Source organism: Drosophila miranda (genome assembly GCF_003369915.1).
Source record: "Drosophila miranda strain MSH22 chromosome Y unlocalized genomic scaffold, D.miranda_PacBio2.1 Contig_Y1_pilon, whole genome shotgun sequence".
Taxonomy (NCBI): Eukaryota; Metazoa; Arthropoda; class Insecta; order Diptera; family Drosophilidae; genus Drosophila; species Drosophila miranda.
Window position 1 is genome coordinate 36811086 of NW_022881603.1, and position 10435 is coordinate 36821520.

The following is a 10435-nucleotide window of genomic DNA, read 5'->3' on the forward strand; positions in this document are numbered from 1 at the left end:
GGCAGCGGAGAGGAAACAGCCTTTGGCAACCCAAACGTCAAACATGAAACATCAAACATCAGCAAGGAATGTCCAGCCAGCCACAGTGAAGCCTGCACCTTCACGTGCATTGCCCTTGAAGCCTACAGCAGGCCCCAAATTGATTTGTTCCTATTGGCTATAAAAATGATCTGATCTGATCCAGATTCAGCAATCTGATAGATATGGTCATTATCTATGATTCTGCGTTTTTAGTTTTCTCGAATGTGCAATATTGTGGATGCAACAGATTTTCGTCCTTTGTGTGGGCGGAAGGGGGTGGGGTGAAATTTTGAGATACACGTTTTATAGTAAGATCTAACAGGAGTGCGGATACCAAAGTTGGTTACTCTAGCCTTAATAGTCTCTGAGATTTTTGAATATCCCCAGATTTTCGTCCTTTGCGGAAGGGGAAGGCGGAAGGGGGTGTGGCGAAATTTTGAAACAAACTCGTCTCGGTCCGATATATTAGGAGTGTGGATACCAAATTTGGTTGCTCTAGCTTTTGTAGTCTCTGAGATCTAGGCGCTAATGTTTTACTCTAAGCAAAGCCGACTATGCTACGTGTGTGTTAGAGAGAGACAGGGCGAGAAAAAAATGAAATTGTTTTCTTGATGCTGGCTATAATAATAATACGATCCAATTCAGATTCCGCAGTCTTAAAGATATGGTCATTCTCTACAATTAAATAAGGATCCAAACTTTTGGAAAAGCGTTTTATTTACAGATGAAAGTAAATACAACATTTTCGGAAGTGATGGCCGTTCCAGAGTTTGGAGAAAGGCAAACACCGCTCTTGACCCTATAAACATAATACCCACCGTCAAGCATGGAGGTGGTAGTGTAATGGTTTGGGGCGCTATGGCATCGCCTGGAGTAGGTAATTTGGTGTTTGTGGAAGGGAATATGGATCGCTTCCAGTATAAGAAGATATTGGAAGAAAATTTGGAAACATCGGTGGATACATTGAGCCTGGGAAGCAGTTGGATCTTCCAACAGGACAACGATCCAAAGCACACCGCACATGTTGTGCGTGATTGGTTGCTGTATTATGCCCCAAGACAGCTTCGTTCACCACCCCAATCTCCAGAACTTAACCCAATCGAACATCTTTGGGACATTTTAGAAAGATTGGTACGGAAGTATAACATCAGTAGTCGGGAAAGCCTCAAAACCGCCCTCATTCGAGCTTGGGCCAAAGTTCCGCCCACAACAACCGAAAATTTGGTGGCATCGATGCCCCGACGACTACAGGCTGTAATAGATGCCAATGGTGGACCAACCAAATATTAAAAGTATAAAAAGTATTAATATTAAGATGACTTTGAGACTATAATACAAAAGCATAGAGGCTGTATGTACACTTTTTTCCGTGAACATTTTATGTTTTTTCGTTGTAACTTTAGTATACATAATTTTTGTTTAAGTTTTTTTTCTGAAATAATAATAACTTTAAGTGTCCTAAATAATGGCATACCAACTTTTTTAATTTTCATTGCGAAAACCCGAAATATTGAAAAATCGGTGCTGTATGTTGACTTTTTTCCTTGACTGTATAAACAATAACTCATATATTTGATTGCGCGTTGTGTGTAGTTCTCCTCTCCTTTCTTTAATATTCTTGGGCGAGAAAAGCGATTAAAAATACACCGACAACCGACAAGGCAGGCAGAGCGAGAATTGACAGGCGGTGGCGGCAGCGGCGAACCGACACCGACAGAGAGGGGAGTGTGTGCGTGCGTGAGCGAGCAAGCGCAGCGTTGCCAGCAGCATTTATTTAGCTAACTTAACCGATGACATCGTAAATTCACGGAAAAGCAGGTAGGACAAAAGCAATTAAGCATTGGCCTTCCATGGGGCAGAATCGGGGTAAACCTTGGCGTTTCAAACCGATTGAATGTATGTGCTTTTAACAGGAATTTAATTTTACAAAGTAGGGCGTGTGTTCTTGCTTCTGGCAATGCTCTTGCCGTGACGTTGTTTGTTTTAGTTTTTTTAACACCAATAAACACACGCACACACTTGTATTTATTCGGCGAATTTCGTGGGGTGTCTACTGCATTTATTAATACATGTTCCAGGCTCTGTCGCAGCTGTCTAAAGACGTATTCTCTTTCTCGACACTTGACACACACTTGATAAAGTTGAATGCTTATTTTTGCTTACTTTTATTATTCACTTTTATTTTCATACGTGCAATGGTAAACAGACACTCAGAAATATACCGAAACTACGTCACAAATTTCAAAATATGCCGAAAATATACTGACGTATTATTTGCATTCAAGCTGAATCAAATTGCTTTCGGTCACTTCCTTTTCATCAGCGAGCGAGACCGGTCGTGTTTTTTCTTAACAGTCTGAAAAGTGACTTTTTCCAAGCAACAAAGGCTTAATTAAAAGTGATTGTACAAATGGGATCATTGTTTATTTCATACAAATCTTCATCAATATATAAATTATTCCTCTTTTCATTTCCCAAAGGAGAGGTAAGTCTTTGGCAATCTTGTTAAACCAGCAAGTATGGCGGACGCCGGTCACTCGGTGTCTGCCAAATTGAAACCCCCTGATCAGGTGGCAAAAAGCGGCAAAATTCAAACCCAAAAAACAATAGCAAAAAACTTCAGTGCTTTGTGTTCAGGTGTGAAAGAGGACATATTCGACAGCTTGACTAACGAAAAGTACCCAGCAAAAAAGATGCGCAAGGAACAAAAAAGCGACAACACCAATACAGACATAAATAACAAAATGCTGATAGACGATGACAGTAACAAAATGGTGGAGGCTTCTGACGGTGTGACCGTTCACAATTCTCACACAAATGCCATAAATGGTTTTACTGGAAATACTGAAATGACTAAAACACTGAATAAAAATACTAATCCGATTATAAACCCATCAAATGTAGGTATCGAAAGAGAAACAGTGTTGTATAGTGAGTGCCACATCGGTGATGCGGCTGTACTAGTATCGACTAAAAACAGTACCATCTTCGAAAACAAAAACACCAAAAATGGCTTATTCTTTTTTGAAAAAATAAGACACCTTAAAATCAAAGGAATTAAAGAAATCGTAGCTCTTGCGCCTACACTATACAAGATTTATTTTAATGTTTTCAGAGAAGTAAATGATTTAGTTTTAAATGAGGAGTTAAAAAAAATGAATTTAGTGGTATTTATACCAAAAGACTATGTGGAATCCTATGGAGTAATTAAAGGGGTGCCCCTCGGTTTTTCTGAGAATGAAATTATGGATAATATTACTTCTAACATAAAAATTAAGTCAATTGAAAGATTAGCAAGAAGGCAGAAAATTACAACCGATGACAACAACGAAACATTCAAGCTCATACCATTAGAAACAGTCAAAATTGGTTTTGAGGGTTCAGACATCCCAGAAAAGGTATCTCTTTTTGGGATATGTGGGATGAAAGTAAGCATATATGTTCCCAGAGTAAGGCAATGTTATAATTGTGGCAGACTTGGTCACACTTCGACCAGATGCAAATCAGCTAGGAGGTGCTATAAATGCGGAGTCGAGGAGTGCAATGGGTCGTGCCCTGGTCTCAAGTGTATCCTTTGCAATGGGAAAAATCACTCAGCTACGGACAGACTGATGTGCCCAGTATGGGAAAAGGAGATGGACATTAACAAAGTAATGACAATCAAAAAAATCGCGCGTAAGGAAGTGCTTAGCACTTACTCAATCCATCAAAATTTTTCGCTGTTAGATAATTATGAAAAAAACTATCCAAAACTAGACATAAATGAGGAAAATGTTCAAACCAAAAACGTTAAAGCAAATGAAGTTTTAAAAAAACACAGTTATGCGAGCAGGTTAGTTCAGAGACCTTTGGTTCCTGCACAAAAACCCCACTATCACTTAGAATCATATACCAGCGATTCTAGTAATCACGTACCATTTTTTGAAAACAAAGAACTAAAAGAAAACAAATTTACCATTCAACAGATGGTTGACATGTTGTCTCGTTTAGTCGACTCAAATGATGTGTCACATCCATCAAAAAAAGTGACCAGTACAAATGATTACAATATGGAACATAATGCAGACAGAAAAATGAACAAACAGAGAGAAACGAACCTTTTTAAAACATCTAAATAAATATGAAATTTTTACAACATAACATTCAATCTATTAAAGCCAATAAAAACGACCTAGTATTCTACTTAAACAATGAAAACTTCGACTTTGCCATTCTGGCTGAAGTTTTCTCTCACGATCTCCGTTTTAGGAAACTAGCCAACTTCAATATGTTAGAAAAACATAGAGAGGACGGTTATGGAGGAGTGGCGATTGCCTAAAAAAAAGAATTAAGAGTTAAAAGACTGATATATGAGACAGAGCAAGATATAATTATAGCAAGAACCATCAACAACAAAGATAAATTTCTTATCACCTCAGTATATTTTGAACCTTTGTTGTCTCTTGCATCCTTCAAGCAAGCGATTAACAATCTCCTTGAATATTTAGATGCATTCGGAAAAGTCATAATTGCAGGAGATTTTAACGCAAGACATACCTTTTCTGGAGACAGAACCAACAGTGGAAAGGGAACTTTTCTCATGCAAGCTATGTCAAATGCTGGCTACAGTCTAGCAAATGACCACAGTCTCACATTCAGAAGACACATCGACTCAACATCAGGGTCTGTACTCGATTTAACTTTCACAAAGGGTATTCATATAGAGAATTGGAAATGCGAAAAGTTTTACCTAGGAGGCAGCCACCATCACCCAATAACCTTTGAAACAGCAGGATATCAACACAAACTCAAAACTTTCCTTGCCAAAAACAGGCTACTGAAAAAGCTAAGCCAGTTTGAGGCCGACAAAGATATGGATAATTTAGCGAAGAACATCCAACAGGAAATAAAAGCAGCTACTTATGAAATCAAAAACAAATGTCCAAAATTATGGTGGGACGAGAATTTAGCCAAATTATTCAAGGAGTTTGCAGAGTCGCAGAAGAAGGCAGCTTCAGAACCCTCCTTTCAAAATTATTGTTCTGCTGTTAACTTCAAGGTTAAATGGAAAAAATCTGTTAAAATTGCCAAAAGAACTAGCTATGCCAGGAAGTTAACAGAGTTAAATGTAAAATCGAACTCAAGAGAAGCCTGGAGATTCCTCAGAAATCTAAAAAACTGTCAAGAAGACACCCCAGAAATTTTCGACCCTGACAAAGCTGGCAATTCCAGCCATACCTGGAATTCCTTAACGAACAAATAACCTCAGAAGCAAAGGATGTAGACAAAGAAATGTACTCAACCAAGAACACTGAAAATCCTTTCTTTTCCTTGGAAGAGTTAGAGGCTGTGTTAGTCAGAAACAGAAAAACGGCAGGAGGAATAGATCACATCACATACGAAATGCTGAGTGCTCTTAACACTAGTATAAAGACAGAACTTGTACATTTTTACAACCGTCGAGTGGCTATGTGCGATTTCCCAGTCGAATGGAGATCTATCAGAATTGTACCAATACCGAAAAAAAACATGGATCTGACTGACTTAAAACATTTTCGACCCATATCCCTCATTTCGGTTCTAGCCAAGACAGTAAATGGCATGGTGAAAGCCAGGCTGGAAAAGCATATACAAGATAACAAGATTATACTCTACAGATCTTATGCATACCAAAAAAACAAGTCTGCAGCGATGTGCATAAATGATGTCATCAATGTGGTAGCGGCAAAGAAAAAGAACAAGGAACACGTTACTCTTGTGGTTGTTGACCTCAACAATGCCTACAATTGTGTCAACCTGAAATTCTTAAAAAGACTAATGGAAAATGAGTGTTTTCCTAAAACATTGACTGGATCATCAGTTTTATGTCTATGAGACTACTGAAAATAGGGGAAGCTGTTCAGGTAGTTCAGGGAGGAATCCCACAGGGCTCTTGTCTGTCGCCCCTCCTTTTTAATGTATACACAAAAAGACTACATCAGATCTGTGATAGAAATACTCATATGATGCAATTTGCAGATGACTTCGTTATAATCTCTCACAACAGAGAGTTTACTGTAGCGGTTGAAAACCTTAATAAAAAACTAAATGACTTTAACCTTCTATGTGGTGATCTCGGTTTTAGCTTCAATCCAAGCAAATCTGCAGCAATGAATGTAGGAAAAAGACAGGTCAGAGCGGTAAATATTTCTGTTAGAGATGTGCCTATACCAAATCGAAAAGATATCCGTTTCTTAGGCAGACTGATTAGCGCAAACATGTCAAATGTCAGTCATGTAAAAATGGTTAAAGAACAAACAAAAAAATGCAACAGACTCCTCCAGCTTGCGACTACTATCAAATCAGGTCTAAAACCTAAAACAAGTACCAACATCTTCAAAGCTTTTATTAGAACAAAACAAGAATATGCTATCACAGACATGGGATCTGGAGCAAGTAAAGATATAGAAATAGCGCAAGCTAAATCACTCAGAAGGTGTGTTGGGGTGCCACCTGACACAAGCAAACACGAAATTTTTGTCCTCGCTGGTGTAATGCCACCTGTTTTCAGGGCGAAATGGCTTAAAGACTAAGAACTGCTTAAAATTAAAAGGTTCAATCCAACAATGTTTGACGAGCTAATACGCTCAAAAGCGGATACGAGTTACACACGTACTTTAAGAGAATTTAATTCCATCTTTGTAAACACTCAAGAATGTGATAGTGTTAACACATGTAACAAAATCCATGTATTAGATCAATTTTTAACTAAGGGTAAAGAAGAATACTCGAATGAAGAAATAACGAGGTGGAACGTTGTGAGTTGCTGCGGACACCGCAACTCTACAGTTATACCCGATACTAAGTCAGTATGGCTCTCCTCCGGCAGACGCCGCTAATATTAAACGACACGACAAAGAGTGCGTGCGAGAGAGACAGAAAATCAGTCTGCGCGTGACGTCGGGCGCTGCGTAGCCACTGCAAATTGATTTGTTCCTATTGGCTATAAAAATGATCTGATCTGATCCAGATTCAGCAATCTGATAGATATGGTCATTATCTATGATTCTGCGTTTTTAGTTTTCTCGAATGTGCAATATTGTGGATGCAACAGATTTTCGTCCTTTGTGTGGGCGGAAGGGGGTGGGGTGAAATTTTGAGACACACTTTTTATAGTAAGATCTAACAGGAGTGCGGATACCAAATTTGGTTACTCTAGCCTTAATTGTCTCTGAGATTTTTGAATATCCCCAGATTTTCGTCCTTTGCGGGGGCGGAAGGGGGTGTGGCGAAATTTTGAAACAAACTAGTCTCGGTCCGATATATTAGGAGTGTGGATACCAAATTTGGTTGCTCTAGCTTTTGTAGTCTCTGAGATCTAGGCGCTAATGTTTTACTCTAAGCAAAGCCGCCTATGCTACGTGTGTGTTAGAGAGAGACAGGGCGAGAAAAAATGAAATTGTTTTCTTGATGCTGGCTATAATAAAAATACGATCCAATTCAGATTCCGCAGTCTTAAAGATATGGTCATTCTTTACAATTCTACGTTTTTGGTTTTCTCATATCTTTAAAATTGTGGATGCCACAGATTTTCGTCCTTTGTGGAGGCGGAAGTGGGCGGGGCGAAGTTTTGAAATATTTTTGTAGCAGTGACATATCACAGAAGTCTGGGTCCAAAACATCGTTGCTCTAGCTCTTATAGTCTTTGAGCACTAGGCGCTGAAGGGGACAGACAGACGGACGGACGGACAGACGGACAGACAGACAGGGCTCAATCGACTCGGCTATTGATGCTGATCAAGAATATATATACTTTATGGGGTCGGAAACGATTCCTTCTGGACGTTACACACATCCATCCACTTTTACCACAAATCTAATATACCCCAATACTCATTTTGAGTATCGGGTATAAAAACTATATTTTATGAGATTCTGAACAAGTACAGAAAGGACGACTGGAACATTCTATCAACAGATGCCTCAGTTACAGAAAGTACATGTGGCATAGGAATAGTAGAATGGCCTAGTGGAAATATCCACAAGTACAAAATAGAAAACAGATTATCCTCAGTAGGTGCCGAACTCGTAGGCCGTAAAAAGGCCTGCGAACTATGTCTTAAATATAATTACAAAAAGGCTTTGATTTTAAGTGATGGATTAGGAGCTATTAATTTAATTAAAAATAAGAATACAGACTCGTACCTAGTGAATGATATTCACAACATAATTAACCAATCAGACATTCAGAAACTTGACATTCTATGGGTCCCTGGTCACAAGGGTGGCCATCAACGAAAAGACTGACATAGCAGCAAAGGCTGCTACAAGTGAGGGGTTTACAATAAATATAAAATACAGCTACAAGGAGGCTCAAAGAGAAATTAGGAACTTTTTAGTATACAAATGGAATGAGGACTACAGAACGAAGTGTAGGACGAAGGGATCCAGCCTCATAGACATATTTCCAGACATACCCAGTAAGCCCTGTAATTTTTCTCTTAAATGGAATGCTAAAAGCATCAAGACCATTATGACTTATGACGGGACACACATACGACAAAGTCTTCCTACACAGAATCAAAGCAATTGACTCAAATATCTGCGAAACGTGCAATGTAACTGAATATGCCGAACACCTGATCTTCGATTGCCAAAGATTTGCCGGGCTCAGAAGGAAATTCAAAATCTTTAAATATTATAACAATTTACATCAATTATTAATAAAAAAAGAGCCGCTACATCTCAGAGAGCTGGCAATCTTCATCAAAACTGCTGACTTAAACTTTTGACCCCTTTTTTCTTCATCATGTTATAAAGTAATTTCAGTTTATTTTCTAAAACAGTTAAGTAATTTTCCTCTTTTTATACCCGATACTCAAAATGAGTATTGGGGTATATTAGATTTGTGGTAAAAGTGGATGTGTGTAACGTCCAGAAGGAATCGTTTCCGACCCCATAAAGTATATATATTCTTGATCAGCATCAATAGCCGAGTCGATTGAGCCCTGTCTGTCTGTCCGTCTGTCCGTCCGTCCGTCTGTCCGTCTGTCCGTCTGTCCGTCCCCTTCAGCGCCTAGTGCTCAAAGACTATAAGAGCTAGAGCAACGATGTTTTGGATCCAGACTTTTGTGATATGTCACTGCTACAAAAATATTTCAAAACTTCGCCCCGCCCACTTCCGCCCCCACAAAGGACGAAAATCTGTGGCATCCACAATTTTAAAGATATGAGAAAACCAAAAATTGTACAATTGTAGAGAATGACCATATCTTTAAGACTGCGGAATCTGAATTGGATCGTATTTTTATTATAGTCAGCATCAAGAAAACAATTTCATTTTTTCTCGCCCTGTCTCTCTCTAACACACACGTAGCATAGGCGGCTTTGCTTAGAGTAAAACATTAGCGCCTAGATCTCAGAGACTACAAAAGCTAGAGCAACCAAATTTGGTATCCACACTCCTAATAAATCGGACCGAGACGAGTTTGTTTCAAAATTTCGCCACACCCCCTTCCGCCCCCGCAAAGGACGAAAATCTGGGGATATTCAAAAATCTCAGAGACAATTAAAGCTAGAGTAACCAAATTTGGTATCCGCACTCCTGTTAGATCTAACTATAAAACGTGTATCTTTAAATTTCGCCCCACCCCCTTCCGCCCACACAAAGAAAGAAAATCTGTTGCATCCACAATATTGCACATTCGAGAAAACTAAAAACGCAGAATCATAGATAATGACCATATCTATCAGATTGCTGAATCTGGATCAGATCAGATCATTTTTATAGCCAATAGGAACAAATCAATTTGCACTGGCTACGCAGCGCCCGACGTCACGCTCAGACTGATTTTCTGTCTCTCTCGCACGCACTCTTTGTCGTGTCGTTTAATATAAGCGTCGTCTGCCGGAGGAGAGCCATACTGACTTAGTATCGGGTATAACCGTAGAGTTGCGGTGTCCGCAGCAACTCACAACGTTCCCCCTCGTTTTTTATATACCGACCTGTCAAACTCGCCAAACTACATCACCAGTATCTGATCAATGTGGCTACAGTGCTACGATCAAATTTCCGATCATCCTTCAGATGATTTAAAACCAAAAAAAAAAAAAAAAAAAAAAAAAAAAATTGCTTTCGGTTGAATACTAGCTAGCAACGACTATCAGCACTGAACACATATTTTTAACCGATAATCTAATCAATTTTATATAAAAGTGGCTAATTTTAAGTACCATCTTTATTGGCATTGTTTATAAAATAAGGTTTCAATAAAAAATGTCAACAATTTCCACTAAGTTTATTTCTTTACATGGTAACTACCCATTTGCTACATATTAAAATCATTTTTATAAAGGGGAATATGTGTACTTTTCAAAATTGTTGGCCCGTTCTTTTCCATATAAGCCCCATTGAAGCGCCAGTGTGAAAAACCCCCGTTATGCATATTTTTACATT